The sequence below is a fragment of the Leptonychotes weddellii genome, chromosome X (assembly GCF_054177405.1).
Source record: "Leptonychotes weddellii isolate Sample4059 chromosome X, ASM5417740v2, whole genome shotgun sequence".
NCBI lineage: Eukaryota > Metazoa > Chordata > Mammalia > Carnivora > Phocidae > Leptonychotes > Leptonychotes weddellii.
The window spans coordinates 34237846-34253502 of record NC_138385.1 but is presented as its reverse complement, the minus strand read 5'-3'; the positions used below and the strand labels follow the sequence as shown (position 1 = coordinate 34253502).

The 15657-nt window shown below is 41.8% G+C and overlaps 1 long non-coding RNA gene across 1 annotated transcript in view; it reads left to right on the top strand.

The window, feature by feature from the left end:
* The window catches only part of LOC115938504 (uncharacterized), a 63766-nt gene that overhangs the window by 45763 nt on the left and 2346 nt on the right, over positions 1-15657 (top strand). The window contains exon 8 of the long non-coding RNA XR_014141232.1: positions 11056-11163. This is a non-coding gene — a long non-coding RNA (uncharacterized LOC115938504). The remainder of the gene's footprint in view (positions 1-11055; positions 11164-15657) is intronic.

Below are 15657 nucleotides of genomic sequence, written 5' to 3'. Positions count from 1 at the left end.
AGTTTTTGATGTAGTGTTCCATGATTCATTGTTTGTGCATAACACCCAGTGCTCCATGCAGAATGTGCCCTCCTCAATACCCACCACCAGGCTAACCCATCCTCCCACCCCCCTCCCCTCTAGAGCCCTCAGTTTGTTTTTCAGAGTCCATCGTCTCTCATGGTTCGTCTCATCTTGGATACATTATTAACAAGACAATATTACCTAGTGCTGCAAGCTATGCAGAAATTTCCACTTACAAATGTTGAGAGAATTAAATGAATAACTGAGTCTTTGTTATCAACTCCAGCAGGAGTCTTCAGCAGTACGGTGTGGCTGGCTTCTTGTACAAGCTTTTGGAAACCATTAGTGTGCCTCTCTTCAAAATTCTAAGATTTGGATGATTAAGATTCCAATTAACTTCACTTTAACTCTTAAAGAAAAAAGAAGGGAAAAAAAGTGCAAGAGAAGTCAAAGGCTAATGAGTAGTGTTGTCCTACTCATTTACATGAGTAAATGTGTAACAACTGGAGGGGGGAACCCTAATTTATAGCACTCTATAGATCGGATCTACCCTTGTGATGTCACTGAACTTGGACTTGGGAAGAGAGGCACACTAATGGTTTCCAAAAGCTTGAATGGCTGTATTTCTATCTACTCAGAGGGATTTGTCTTCCTAGGATATATCAGGGCTTAGACAGTGGATCCGAGTCTAACAAAATTGTAATTTATCTTTACAAACTGTATGTCCTTTTATAGCCCAAGTTTCTAAGAGATAAAGAGAGCCCTCTTGAGAAGAGATTAGATTAGGTGTATATAAGAGCAACTCACCTACATGTTGGATTAGGTAGAGGGACAGAGAAATTATAAATCTTGGAGATTATGACTGAGAACCTGAGATAAGTATGAAGGGGCTTCACTGAGGTCTTCTGGCATCAGATCCAGGTGTATTGCTGTTTTTCCCATGTTAAGATGAAAAGGTATTGGGAATCAGGATGCAAGGGAACACTAAAGAAGACTAAACAGACATCTACTACTCGGAAGTGTGTTGAATTTGGAAGTATAGAAACCAAGATAGTGTTTGGGTTGGGGACTGTAGGGAAATGTGGGCAATGCCATATGATTTATAATCCTTATGTCTTGTACAAAGTGGTCCCTATGTCCATTAGTCTGTTTTTCACTGGGTGGTTAGGAGTTTTGCAGGCACTAGTACCAAGAATGATTGAGCCTTTAACTATAAAATCTGCCACAATGGACATACTCCCTCTAGTGCTTCAGGTTTTAGGGGATAGCGGCCAATTCAGCCAGAGGCATTGTGGGTCAGTATAGATTTGTAAAAGTTCTTTCTATGTCCTTTATTTTTCCCATGTCTGTAGATGAGGAAGCCCAGAGGATATTGGGTACTGAAGAAGTTAAATTAGAAAACTGAAGTAATTTTTAGGGGACTCAGGAGTAGGCTTTAGGTGGTACTCAAGTAGTTGAGGGAAGCCACCATAAGATGGCATACTGGGTTATCAGACTCTAAGAGATCAAGAAAAAGGCCTTTGGGTACACATCTAATGGTAGATCCCGACTGTGCCCAGAGGTCCATTCTCAGTAGGTTGGGGAGAAGGGAAGGAAGGACTGCAGCAAAAGTCATATTGAGAAGTTAAGCATCCCTAAGAGATAAGCAAATGGTTAGAAGAGAGAGAAAATGTGTTCAATGGGTAAGGCCCACCTGAGATTTTTTATTAACCTGGCAGAGTGTGGTGAGAAACTAAAAGCAATTAAAGGTATTGAGTATGGCTCCAGTGTCTACTAAAAATGAGATTGAATGATCATTTATGAATACATAAAATTATTTCTCTTTGCTGATCCAAAGGCAATTGGGAAAAGTGGAGGATGCCTTTCATTGGGGAGGGGAATCATTTTGTTTCCTTTAAAAATTTTTAATTTGATTTTATTTTAATTCCACTATAGTTAAATACAGTGTTTTATTAGATTCAGGTGTACAATATAGTGATTCAACAATCTCATATATTACTCAGTGCTCATCAAGGTAAGTGTACTGTTAATCACCACCTATTTCTCCCATGCCTCTACCCACCTCCCCTCTGCTAACCATCAGCTTGTTCTCTATAGTTAAGAGTCTGTTTTTTGGTTTGTCTCTTTTTTTTCCTTCATTCATTTGTATTGCTTCTTAAATTCCACATATGAGTGAAATCATATGGTATTTTTCTTTTTCTGACTGACTTATGTCGCTTAGCATTGAACTCTCTAGATCCATCCATGTTGTTGCAAATGGCAAGATTTCATTATTTTTGTGGTTGAATAATGTGTGTATATCTGTATCTATATTTATGTCTATATCTATATCTATATCTGTATACCACTTCTTTATCCATTCATCAATGGACACCTGAGCTGCTTCCATAATTCGTCTATTTAAATAATGCTACAATAAATGTAGGAGTGGATATATCCTTTTGAATTAGTGTTTACATATTCTTTGGGTAAATACTGAGTAGTGTGATTACTGGATCATATGATAATTCTATTTTTAGTTTTTTCAAGAACCTCCATACTATTTTCCACAGTGGCTGCATCAGTTTGCATTCCTACCAACAGTGCACAAGGGTTCCTTTTTTCTACATCCTTGCCAATGTTTATTGTTTCTTGAGTTTTTGATGTTAGCCATTCTGACAGGTATGAGGTGATATCTCATTGTGGTTTTGATTTGCATTTCCCTGATGATGGTGATGTTGAGCATCTTTTCATGTGTCTATTGGCCATCTGTGTGTCTTTTGAGAAATGTCTATTCATGTCTTCTGCCCATTTTTTAATTTTTAATTTGATTTATTTTTTTGGTGTTGAGTTGTATCAGTTCTTTATTTTTTTAAGATTTTAAAAAATTTGTCAGAGAGCGAGAGAGAGCACAGGCAGGGGGAGAAGCAGGCTCCCCACTGAGCAAGGAACCTGATACGGGACTCGATCCCAGGACCCTGGGATCATGAGCTGAGCCAAAGGCAGATGCTTAACCGACTGAGCTACTTTGGCTACTCAGGGTCTTTTGTAGTTCCATACAAATTTTACGATTGTTTGTTCTAGTTCTATGAAAAATGCTGTTGGTATTTTGATGGGGATTACATTAAATTTGTAGATTGCTTTAGGTTGTATGGACATTTTAATAATATTTGTTCTTCCAGTCTATGAGCATGGAATGTCTTTCTAATTGTTTGTGTCATCAATTTTTTTATCAGTGTTTTCTAGGTTTCAGAGTACAGATCTTACACTTCTTTGGTTAAGTTTATTTCCAGGTATTTTATTATTTTTGGTGTAATTGTAAATGGGATTATTTTCTTAATTTTTCTTTCTGCTGCTTCATTATTAGTGTTTAGAAATGCAACAGATTTATGTACATTGATTTTGTATCCTGCAACCTTACTGAATTCATTTATCAGTTTTGGTAATTTTTTGGTGGAGTCTTAAGGGTTTTCTATATATAATATTATATCATCTGCAAATAGTGTTTTACACTATTTACATCTTCCTTACCAATTTGAATGTCTTTTATTCCTTTGGTTGTCTAATTGCTATGGCTAGGACTTCCAGTACTATGCTAAATAAAAATGGTGAGAGTGGACATCCTTGTCTTGTTCCTATTTTAGAGGAAAAGCTCTCAGTTTTTCCTCATTATGATGTTAGCTGTGGGTTTTTCATATATGGCCTTTATTATGTTGAGGTATGTTCCCTCTAAACCTACTTTGTTGAGAGTTTTTATCATGAATCGGTGTTGTACTTTGTCAAGTGCTTTTTCTGTGTCTACTGAAGTGATCATATGGTTTTTATCCTTTCTCTTATTGATGTGACATATCACATTGATTTGCAAACATTGAACCACTCTTGCATCCCAGGAATAAATCGCACTTAATTGTTGTGAATGATTTTTTAAAATGTATTGTTGGATTCAGTTTGGTAATATTTTGTTGAGAATTTTTGCATCTATGTTCATCAGAGATATTGGCCTCTAGTTCTCTTTTCTGTAGTCACTTTATCTGGTTTAGGTATCAGGGTAATGCTGTCATAGAATGAATTTAGAAGCTTCCTTCCTCTTCAATTTTGGGAATAGTTGAGAAAAATAGGTATTAACTCTCTTTAAATGTTTGGTAGAAATCACCTGTGAAACCATCTGGTCCTGGACTTCATTTATTGGAAATTTTTTGATTCCAAAAAATTTCTCATTCCTGGTAATAGGTCTGTTCAAATTTTCTATTTCTTCCTCATTCAGTTTGAGAGGTTATATGTTTCTGGGAACGTATCCATTTCTTCTAGATTTTCCAACTTGTTGGCATATAATTTTTCATAATATTCTCTTGTAATCCTTTGTATTTCTGTGGAGTCGGTTGTTATTTCTCTTCTTTCACTTCCGCTTTTGTTTGAATCCTCTCTCCCTCTCTCTTCTTCTCTCTCTCTTTTGATGAATCTGGCTAAAGGCTTATTAAGTTTTTTGATCTTTTCATAGAACCAGCTCTTGGTTTCATTGATCTGTTCTATTGGTTTTTGTTTGTTTGTTTGTTTGTTTAGTTTCTATTTCATTTATTTCTGCTCTCATCTTTATTATTTCCTTCCTTCTACTGGTTTTGAATTTTCTTTGTTCTTTTTCTAGCTCCTTTAAGTGTAAGTTTAGGTTGTTTATTTGAGATTTTTCTTGCTTCTTGAGGTAGATATGTATTGCTCTAAACTTCCTGCTTAGAACAGCTTTTCCTGCATGTCAAAGATTTTGGACCATTGTGTTTCCTTTTCATCTGTATCCCCTGCCATTATTGTATTACTATCAATTAGTTCCTTTGTTTGTTATTAACTGCTTTATGTATTTGGGTGTGCCCATGTTGGGTGCATAAATATTAAAATTGTTATGTCTTCTTGTTGGATTGTTCCCTTTTTGGTTACATAGTGTTCTTCTTTGTCTCTTGTTACAGTCTTTGTTTTAAAGTCTATTTTTGTCTGGGGCGCCTGGGTGGCTCAGTCGGTTAAGCGTCTGCCTTCGGCTCAGGTGATGATCCCAGGGTCCTGGGATCAAGCCCCGCGTCGGGCTCCCTGCTCCATTGGAAGCCTGCTTCTCCCTCTCCCACTCCCCCTGCTTGTGTTCCCTCTCTCGAGGTCTCTCTCTCTGTCAAATAAATAAATAAAATCTTTAAAAAAAAAAGTCTATTTTTGTCTGATACAAGTATTGCTATCCCAGCTTTCTTTTCACAACCATTTGCATGATAAATGCTTCTTCAACCTTTCACTTTCAATCTGCATGTTTCTTTAGTTCTGAAATAAGTCTCTTGAAGGTAGCATATCCATTCCATCACCCTATGTCTTTTTAAAATTTCTTTAAATTTTTATTTTTTTAGAGAGGGAGCGAAAAAGGGAGCGGGCAGAGGGAGAGAGAGAATCTTAAGCAGGCACCATGCCCAGCTTGTAACCCAATGTGGGGCTTGATCTCACAACCCTGAGGTCATGACCTAAGCCGAAATCAAGAGTCAGATGCTTAACCGACTGAGTCACCCAGGTGCCCCACCCTATGTCTTCTGATCTGAGCATTTCGTCCATTACAGCCAAAGTAATTGTTGATAGGTATGTATTTATTGCCATTTTCTTACTTGTTTTATGGTTGTTTTTATATTTCTTCTCTGTTCCTTTCTTCCCTTGCTCTCTTCTCTTAGAACTAGGCTTTCTTTAGTGATATACTTGGATTCCTTTCTTTTTATTTTTTGCATATTACTTATTTTTGATTTGTGGTTACCATTCAGTTTATATATAACATCTTCTGCATATAATAGTCTATATTAAGTTGATGGTCACTTAAGTTTGAACCCATTCTTTACCCTTTCCCCTTCACATTTAGGTATATGGTGTCATCCTTTATATTTTTTTATTTTGTGAGTGTCTTGACTGATTTTTAGAGATATACTTATTTTTACTGCTTTTGTACTTTTACTTATGGTCTTTCCTTTATACTCAGAGTCCCCTTTAACATTTTTAAAAATATTTTATTTATTTATTTGAGAGAGAGAGAGGGAGAGAGAGAGAGCATGGCGGGGAGGGTCAGAGGGAGAAGCAGACTCCCCGCCGAGCAGGGAGCCTGTTGCAGGACTCGATCCCAGGACTCCAGGATCATGACCTGAGCCGAAGGCAGTTGCTTAACCAACTGAGCCACCCAGGTGCCCCCCTTTAACATTTCTTGTAGGGCTGGTTTAGTGGTCATCAATTCCTTTAACTTTTGTTTGTCTGGGAAACTCTTTATCTCTTCTTCTAATCTGAATGATAGTCTTGCTGGATAGAGTTTTCTGGGTTGCAGATACTTTTCCTTTTAGCACTTTGAATATATATCATGCCACTTTCTTCTGGCCTGCAAAGTTTCTGCTGAAAAATTCACTGATGGCCTTATGGGATTTCTCTTATCTTGCTGCTTGCTGCTTTTAAAATTCTCTCTTGATCACTACTTTCTGCCATTTTAATTACTGTGTCTTGGTGTGGACCTCCTTGGGTTGATTTTGTTGGGGGATCTCTATGCCTCCTGGACATGGATTTCTGTTTATTTTTCCCAGATTAGGGAAGTTTTTAGCTATTATTACTTCAAATAAATCTTCTGCCTCCTTTTGTCTCTCTTCCCCTTCTGGGATCCCTATAATGTGAATTTTATTATGCTTGATGGTGTTGGTGAGTTCTCTAAGTTTATTCTCATTTTGCATAATTTTTTTCTCTCACCTGCTCAGCTTGATTACTTTCCATTATTTTGTCCTCTAGATCACTGAGTCATTCTTCTGCTCCCCTAGTCGGCTATTTATTCCATCTAGTGTATTTTTAATTTCATGTATTATATTCTCCATCTCTGACTGGTTCTTTTTTATTTCTTTGTTAAGAGTCTTACTGATGTCCTTCACCCTTTTCTCAAGCACAGTGAGTATCTTTATGATCATTACTTTAAATTCTCTATCAGGCATATTACTTATCTCAATTTTGCCTAGGTCTCTTGCTGTGATTTTGTCCTGTTCTTTCATTTGAGACATATTACTCTGTCTCCTCATTTTGTCTACCTCTCTGTGTCTGTTTCTGTGTGTTAGGAAAGTCAGATACATCTCTTGCTCTTGAAAGATGAGGTCCTGTAGTGCCCTGCTGTGTAATGTCCTCTGTTCACCAGAACTTGGAGCTTCAAGGGTATCTCCTACATGTGTTGCCTATGCCCTACTGTTGTGGCTGAGCAGCCTTTTCCTTCAATTCAGTTGTCTGCATTGCCTCTCTTTTTCTGTTGTGGGCAGTGTTTGGTTCCTGTGGTATTAGTGGGCCAGACTTGGGCCTCCTTGGGGTCGAATTGAGTCAGACCAGGCATTTTCCAGAGATGTAGTAGCACCAAACTACAGGGTACTTTCCCTGTTTTGTTTCCTGAGAAGCTTTCATTGGTGGATGGGGCCTGCAGTCCGACCAGCTGTCTGCTGGGGCTGCAGTCTGACTGATGTTTGTGATTATCTTTTCCTCTTCCCAGGACAGGAGTCACTTTGAAGTGGTGCTGGCCCCTGTCGGGGCTGCTTGCACACTGCCACGCTTGTGGTACCACTTTTGATGGGCTCTGGCCAAGAGCATATTGGAGGGGTAGATCTGCAAAGTGTGAGGGGAGGGAGGTACTGCATTAGCAAGGTTTGAATGCTGGACCTCTGCAAGAGGGCACCTGCCACCACCACCTGAACTGAGGCCAGCCAGGTTGTAGTAGGGAGATCCACAAAGCATGGGGGTGTGGGAATGGGAGGTGTGGTGTTTGCAAGGTTTGTGCCAATTCTCTGGAGGAGGGGACCAGCAGCACCCGGACTGTAACAGGCCTGGCTGGAGACGGTGGATCCACCAAGCATGGAGGTGCTGGATACGTGGTATTAGCAAGTTAGGTAGCAAGTTTTGGCATCACACTGGTTCCTGCAGATGGTTGTGTGTTTATGCTGGGCCACAGGGGAGGGAAATGGAGACTGCTGGCTCCTTTGTTCCTGGAGGAGTCTCCCAGTGATCTCTGTCCCTCTAGGATACACTCTGAATTTAATAACTCTAACTCCTGTATGACCCAATTGTTTTTCAAACTGCTGCTGCTTTGCTGTATCTCCGTGGGCTGTTCGTTGTGCTGTGTCTTTAAGGGTGGGAACTCAGTTTCCCCTCATACTCCAGCTCTTCCAGAGCCGAGCACACTGATTTTTAAAATTATAGGTTTTAAGACCTACTGGTTGTAAGAACTCATGCAATTCCGTCCCTCTGGTTTTCAAAGCCAAATGTCATGGGGATTTGTCTTCCCAGTTCAGACTCCCTGGTGTGATCATCTCTTTCTCTCGCCTCTCAGTGCCCATGAGACAGTCACGTGTGTCTGTTTAGCTCCCCATTGAGTCTCAAACTTTCCTCCCACAGACAGTCACGTGTGTCTGTTTAGCTCCGCATTGAGTCTCAAACTTTCCTATCCTCTTTGATGTGGCCTCTTCTGTACATTTAGTTGTGGAGCTTGTTCTGCCAGTCTTCAGGTTGTTTTCTGGGTTATTTACACTGGTGTGAATGTTATCTCATTGTACCCATGGGATGAAGTGAGCTTAGAGTCCTCCTACTCTGCCATCTTCCCAGCATCTCTCTCCAGAATCACTGTATTTATGATGGAGCAAGCTTTGTAGGGTTGCCAGATAAAATACAGGATGTCCAGTTAAATTTAGATGTCAGATGCAATGAATCATTTTTTAGTGTGTGTCCCAGATATTTCATGAGATATACTCATGCTAATACATTACTTGCCATTTATCTGAAATTCAAAATTTCCTATATTTTTATTTTCTAAATTTGTCAGCCTAGTTGTGTCTTGTTTCCTGGTCAAAGCAGTACAATAGCAAGCCCCCTGTCATTTTCTCTGCAATATCTGCAAGTGTCCATGTCTCTCTCTCTGTGTTGTATTTGTGGAGGGCCTTTTATTTCCCTTATGCTGTTTAAGTTATAATGGCATAAATTTGTGGTGTGTGGCTTTTTCTTTGCTTATTATGCTCCCCACAAAATGCTGAACTAAACAGTGCTGGACTCAAAGTGCTGTAACTCATGAATGGGTGTGGTCTGCCAGCCTATTTTATGCTTATGAGTAGCATCTGATATTTCAGGCTAAGGGCCACTAACAAAAGATGTGCAGATTGTGGTTGGGGTGTTAGCATTGATGCCCAACTCTGAGTATTCCTTAAATGTGGTTTGTAATGGGTCCCTAAAATTAGAGACCGATTCATCATACCCTTGTTGACAGGTTTGGATTGTTCCTCAGTCAATGAAAGAGGAAAAACCTTCAGGGATTGCCTAGAAGGTCTTTCCCTCTATCTCTGCTCAGGCAGATCCTGTCCCATTTCTCAAAACCTAGCTCAGATACCACCTCCTCCATGCAGTCGTCTATCTCTATGGCTTTTGCATGCTTGGAGAGTTCTGAAGGTAGGGATTTAAAAGTTAGAGGGAGCTGAGAAAGGGAAAGAGGAGGAGAAAGAGGGCACAACAAAGGACAGAGAACAGGAGAGGTAAAAATCCAGGAGGAAGCTGGGTTATCAGGGGCAGGCACAGAGTTAGAAAGAAGGAGTTCTTTAGGGAGGCAGAAGGCTGAGGTTGTTTTAAGACTCAATAGATTGGAATCTTTCTGATCTTTTTCTTTTCTCAACATCACCTTACCAGTTAAAGAAAGCTGCTCGTGGGTAGTTAGCCATTTTATTTCCTTTTTGTTCTAAGGCATGAGTCTTGATGTGTTCCCAGAATCCCAAATGGACCCCTGCAATTCAAAATTGCCTTCCTCAGATTCATTCCACTTAGGCCATAATAAAAGATCCAACATAGAAGAAGAGAGAAAGGCATTCTACCTTAGGATCTCATTCTCTGCTCCCAGAGAACATAGAGGGCCAGAGAATTCCCAAAGACAAAAAGAAATAGAGGCAGTGACTTCAGTCAGACAATAGGTTAACCCTTTCAAAGAATCAAAGCCTGCAATTTTCATGCTACAACAAAGAATTGGAGCACATGAGTGGGAACAGGACTTACCATTTGACCCAGTAGGGGACTCTGAGAAGAGAGAAAGAGATTCCTTGACTTGCTGTGTTCTTGTCTGAAATCTCAGTAGGTTTGGGGGCTTATTCAGACCCAACTGGAGTCATAGAATCAGACTGTTACAGACAAAAATAGTTAAAGTGACTCAAATAGAGGTTACAGCCTTTATTCAGTTGTGGCACATCCGGGAGTACCTTGACATCAGTAACTCCATGAGCTGAAATAGGTTGGAGTTTTCATAGGGTGAGAAGAGAAGCATATAGGACTATAGTCTTGCCCCAGGATGTAGTTTTCTTTGTCTGTAAGTGCCACGCAACTCACAGTTGAAATGGTTGGAGATTGTTCAACTCTCTCAGGATTGTTGGTGTAATCTCATTTTGGCTGTTCTCAGAACAGTTCCGAAAGCAATCTTTGTTGGCCTGTGGGTTGTCTGTTAACTGTCTAATGCCAGTTGAGGTACAGGGGACAGAGATCTAGAAAAGAAAGAAAACAAGAAGGGGAAATAAAAAGAAAGGAGACAACATTCCAAGCAAGGAAAAATTGGGGTTTGTTTTAATTTTGTTTACAGTTCTCTCAGCTTCCACCAGTTACATATACTCTTCACTCAGGTACACAAATTCTCAAGTTCAAACCTCAAATGTTTCCCTCTTCCTACAACTTATCTCTAACCATCCCAGTACTCCCCCCAATACTCCCCTGCACCCCAGTTTTGTTGTCTTCATGTTCTCTATCCCATAGCCACAGGAAATGTCACATCTATTGGGTGGGGAGTCTGAAATCATGGAAGGCTTCATGGAGAAAGCTGTATCTCAGCTAAGCCTTGAGAGATGGGACAAGATCTGCCTGGGTACAGACAGAGGAAAAGACCTTCCAGTAGAAGATGATGATATGAATTTTTTCATTCTTCAAATAGAGTATTATGGAGGGCTTTCTTTGTGCCAGGCACTAATCATGTTCTGGGTAAGAGTGTAGGTTTTGAGGACAAAGACTCAAACCCCAACCTTTGCTATTTCCTGGCTGTACTAGGGGTTGGGATCAGCTATAACATAATCAATGAAGCAGGCTGGATGGAGACTGACAAATTGGAGAGCAAAAGCCCGCTGTTTAACAAGGACAACTCCTGCTCGGATGCTGGTAGTCATAGCCATGTGGGCTAGTTGGGTGTGATATTCTGATATTTCAAGAAAACTAAGATTCTGGATTTTATGTGAAATATTTTTCTTTTTAAAATACTGGCCATTAAATTTTTTTAAAAAAATGAATTTATAGGTCAAACTATACACATCTGTAGGCTGGTTTTCTTCATGGTTGACAAGTTTGCCCCCTCTGACTTAGAGGCTTTACTCTGTACTTAGCAGAGCAAGCAAGGCCCCCCAGCTAGCACTTCTGCTTCATTTCCAGCTTTGTTTTTCCCTACATCTTTCTTTCCCTGCCACTCTGTGGCCCAACACAGAAAAACTGTTGCCCAGATGAACCTCTGTGTTCGTGCACAGGTTGTTGAAGTGCCTTTCCCCACATCCCCACTTCAATTTTCTTCTCCTGACTAACATCTCCTATTCTTTGAGAGCCATCTCCTTTGAGAAGCTTTCACTCACTCCTTCCCTGTGCTTCCCCAAACCTTGGATAACGATTAGTGGCACTCTATTGTCATTCCTTGTCTACTTGTCATCTTTTCCACAAGTCTGAGTATATTATGTGTGGGACATAAGGGCATGCAGTAAATAAGTGGTAAATGAATAAGTGGAATGAATATATGTCTGCAATGTCATTTGTTATATGTAAACATGCACCAAGAAAAATATAGAAGTCCCCTTCTCTATCCACTCATCCATTTATCCAGCAAATATTTATTGAGCTCTTATTATATGGAAGGGACTGTTCTAGGTGATGGAGATACAAGAATGAACATGCCAGACAAAGTCCCTGCCTTCACACATCTCATATTTTAGTGTGTCTTCCCACACTAAAATATGAAATATTTTAAACAAAATGTGTAATATAATGCAAGATGGTGATAAATGTTAAGAGAAGAAAATAAAAGCAGGGTAAGGGCTTAGAGGGTGACAGGTATACTTTCCAATAGGGTAGCTGGAGAAGGGATCTCTGGGAAGGTGACATCTGACCAAAGGTTTGGGGGAAGGGTGGGAGCAAACCATACAGATAGATGGAGAAGAGCATCCAGGCAGAAGGAACAGAAAGTGCAAAGGCCCTAGGGTGGGAGCATGATTGGCATACTTGAGGAATAACAAGGAGGCCAGAGTGGCTACAGAGGAGTGAGCAAGGGGGAGAGCAATGGGAGGTGAGGTCAGAGAGGCAATGGAGGGCTAGACCATCTTATCATCACCCCTCTCAACCACCCATTGAACACAAACCTTGGTGAATAATGGAGTAAAGAATGTCAGTCTGCTGGTGGCAGTGCCGGGGAGATATGCATAGGTCAAAACAGCTTCCCCCACAGATATATGCTTCTCGTAGTTCCCTCTCTACCCAGAGTCTTTACCACAGGGCTCTCAGAGGCAGGTCCCACCTGAGACCAGGCCCTGTTTGCCTTGGGAGGGTCATGAACCTGTGGAGATTGCCAAAGTTATTTCCTGCTAGCTGGAGTTGGGACCAGGCTGTGCAGCTCCACCCAGTTGGAAAGGACTCCAGAGTTGTTATTCATCAGATATGCTGCTGTTTAGAACAAGTCCTGAGTTTCCCACTTCTACACCTTTTCCTCTCCCAGGAAGACACACCAAAAGAGTCAGGAGACCTATGTTCTACTTCCTGCTTGACCTCCACAGTGGGTTGTGAGAGCTGGGGCAGGTCTGGTGCTCTGTGAAAGGAAGGACTGAGACTTGATGTTCTAGTGCTGTATGTTGCACCTGTGTCTTGACTCTGCATGATGGGCCACCTGATTTCTTTTTTTAATTATTATTATGGTCAGTTAGCCACCATATAGTACATCATGAGTTTTTGATGTAGTGCTCAACGATTCATTATTTGCGTATAACACCCAGTGCTCATCACATCACGTGCCCTCCTTAATACCCATCACCTGGCTACCCCAGCCCCCCAGCCCCCTCAGCCACCTGATTTCTAACCTTGGAAGTGGGCCTTCTATAACCCTCTTCTTGTAGCTGCACCCAGGTGTGAGCATAGCTGTGCTGCCTGTTCAAAAGAGGTGGTAAGTGGTGAGGTTTGACTGAAGCCCCAAGGTCTCTTTTCCCAAACATCTCCCACAGCTTCTCCTCTCCTGCACACCCTGACATTCTTACCATTAATTGTTCCTCTCAAGCAAAGGTGGAGGCCGTCTCCAGAGGTGACACCTGGGAGCCTGCAGGCCCGTACACCCAACCTGCCCAAGCGGGATTCAATTATCTTCCTAGCATGCAGAAAGAAAGGACATCTCCTCTGAAGGAAAGACACAAGGCTCCAGGACTGTCAGAAAACCACTGGCAAAGGCTCAGGCCAGGCTCCCTGCTGAGTGGCTCTGAGCAGCTCCCAAGCACGAAGAACAAGGGACCACAGGAAGCCCACTGCCTGGGAATGCTGCAATGGATGGTGGCTCAGAAGAAAAACTTGGTCGCCCTTGTAGCTTGGTTTGGGGCTTGCTGCTGGGTAAATTCTTCCTGAGCTGTGGTGTTTTCAGACCTTGAGGCACAGTTTAACCCCCTAAATGAGCATAAGGAGGAGGACACAATTTGTTAAGGCCTGGTAACTCAGAGGAAGCTTGCACATTCCTGCTTTGCCGATTTCAGCTCTGTGCTTTCCCCAGAGTTGCTGTTGCAAAGGATTGTGGGAGCCCTAAGTCCTCCTTCCCATCAGAAGTGCCGAACTATGGGGCACCTGGGTGGCTCGGTCAGTTAAACGTCTGCCTTCCACTCAGGTCATCATCTCAGGGTCCTGGGATTAAGCCCTGCATCGTTGGGCTCCTTGCTCAGCTGGGAGTCGGCTTCTCCCTCTCCCTCTGTCTCTCCACACCCCACTCATGCTTGCATGCTCTCTCTCGCTCTCTCTCAAATAAATAAATAAATAAATAAATAAATAAATAAATAAATAAAAATTTTAAAAAAGAAGTGTCGAACTAGACAGGAAGGCTTGAAGCAGTAGAGGAGGCTATGGAGGATGTGGGTGCTGCTGCAGCCCAGTGGCCCAACACCTGGAGCCAAGGAGGGACCCCAGCTGAAGGAGAACAGATACTTCCCTTAGACTCTTAGGGTTAGAGTGTGCTATGAGCTCAGCCAGGCCTGGGTTCCTGGCCCAAATTGCTTCCTGTATGAGCTCTCTCCGTAAATATAGGGTCATATTAGGAACCCGGATGTCCCTTCACTTTAAACCAGGAGTCACAAGATCACATGAAGTGAGCCAGGTATAAGCAGTTGGCGGTGGGGACTGGGAGAGCCCCATCTGAAGGCAGCAGCCACTCCTCAGCTGTCCTCGGTTGCCATGCTGAAATTCGCCTGGAGGGGCCTACCTACCAGTTGTTTTTAAGAGAAAGATCTTTACATAATGATTTTAGAAATTTCCTACATGTTTCAATGTTGATAAGGAATTGCATTTGTATGGGGCCCCTGGGTGGCTCAGCCAGTTGGGCTTCTGACTCTTGGTTTTGGCTCAGGTTGTGATTTCACGGGTCATGGATCGAGCCCTGGGTCAGGCTCTGCGCTCAGCCGGGAGTCTGCTTGGGGATTCTCTCCCTCTGACCCTCCCCCTGTTCTCCCTCTCTCTCAAATAAATGAATAAATCTTTTAAAAAAAGGAATTACATTCGTATATATACAGCAAGCATGTCTAATACCACTTACTATATGCAGGCACTGTTCTAAGCACTTCGCAAATAATAACTTGTCCAATTCTTTTTTTTAAGATTTTATTTATTTATTTGAGAGAGAGAGAGAAAGAGAGAGAGAGAGAGCACATGAGAGGGGGGAGGGTCAGAGGGAGAAGCAGACTCCCTGCTGAGCAGGGAGCCCGATGCGGGACTTGATCCCAACACTCCAGGACCATGACCCGAGCCAAAGCCAGTTGCCCAAACAACTGAGCCAACCAGGTGCCCAACTTGTCCAATGCTTATAACTAACAACTCATGAGGTAGGTCTTCCTTCATCTCATTTATTGATGAGAAAAATGAGGCCCAAAGGAATTAAGTAACTTGCTCACAGTCCCTCAGCTGGTAAGTGGCCGAGCCAGGCTTAAAGCCAAGCTGCCTGACTCTGTAGTCCATGTTCTTTGTCGCTATGTTATGCTGCCTCATTAAAACTAGCAAATGAGCAAACAAAGCCCAGCAAACACAAAACACCATGCAGGACAAAAACCAAATAGGAGAGCAGATGCAAAACAAGCCCTTCATTTGCTTCCTCCGCTTTAAACCAAAGCCAACAGAATTGGACACCTCTGCCATTTTCTTCTGCTTTTGTTGTCTGTCTTCTTTGTAAGCTTCTTCGTGCCTGACCCCCATCTTAACACCTCTCTTTTTTAGATATTCCCAACACTGATTTCTTTTCAGCCCTTTCATAAAGCAACCTGGCCTCTTTGCCTTGTCAATTTTGCTCTCTGAAATGTGACCTCTCACTTTTCATTGTTCATTCTCCATCTTTACCTTCAAAAATTCTACTCAAATCCTCCCAGAATCACTGTCACCTGCCAG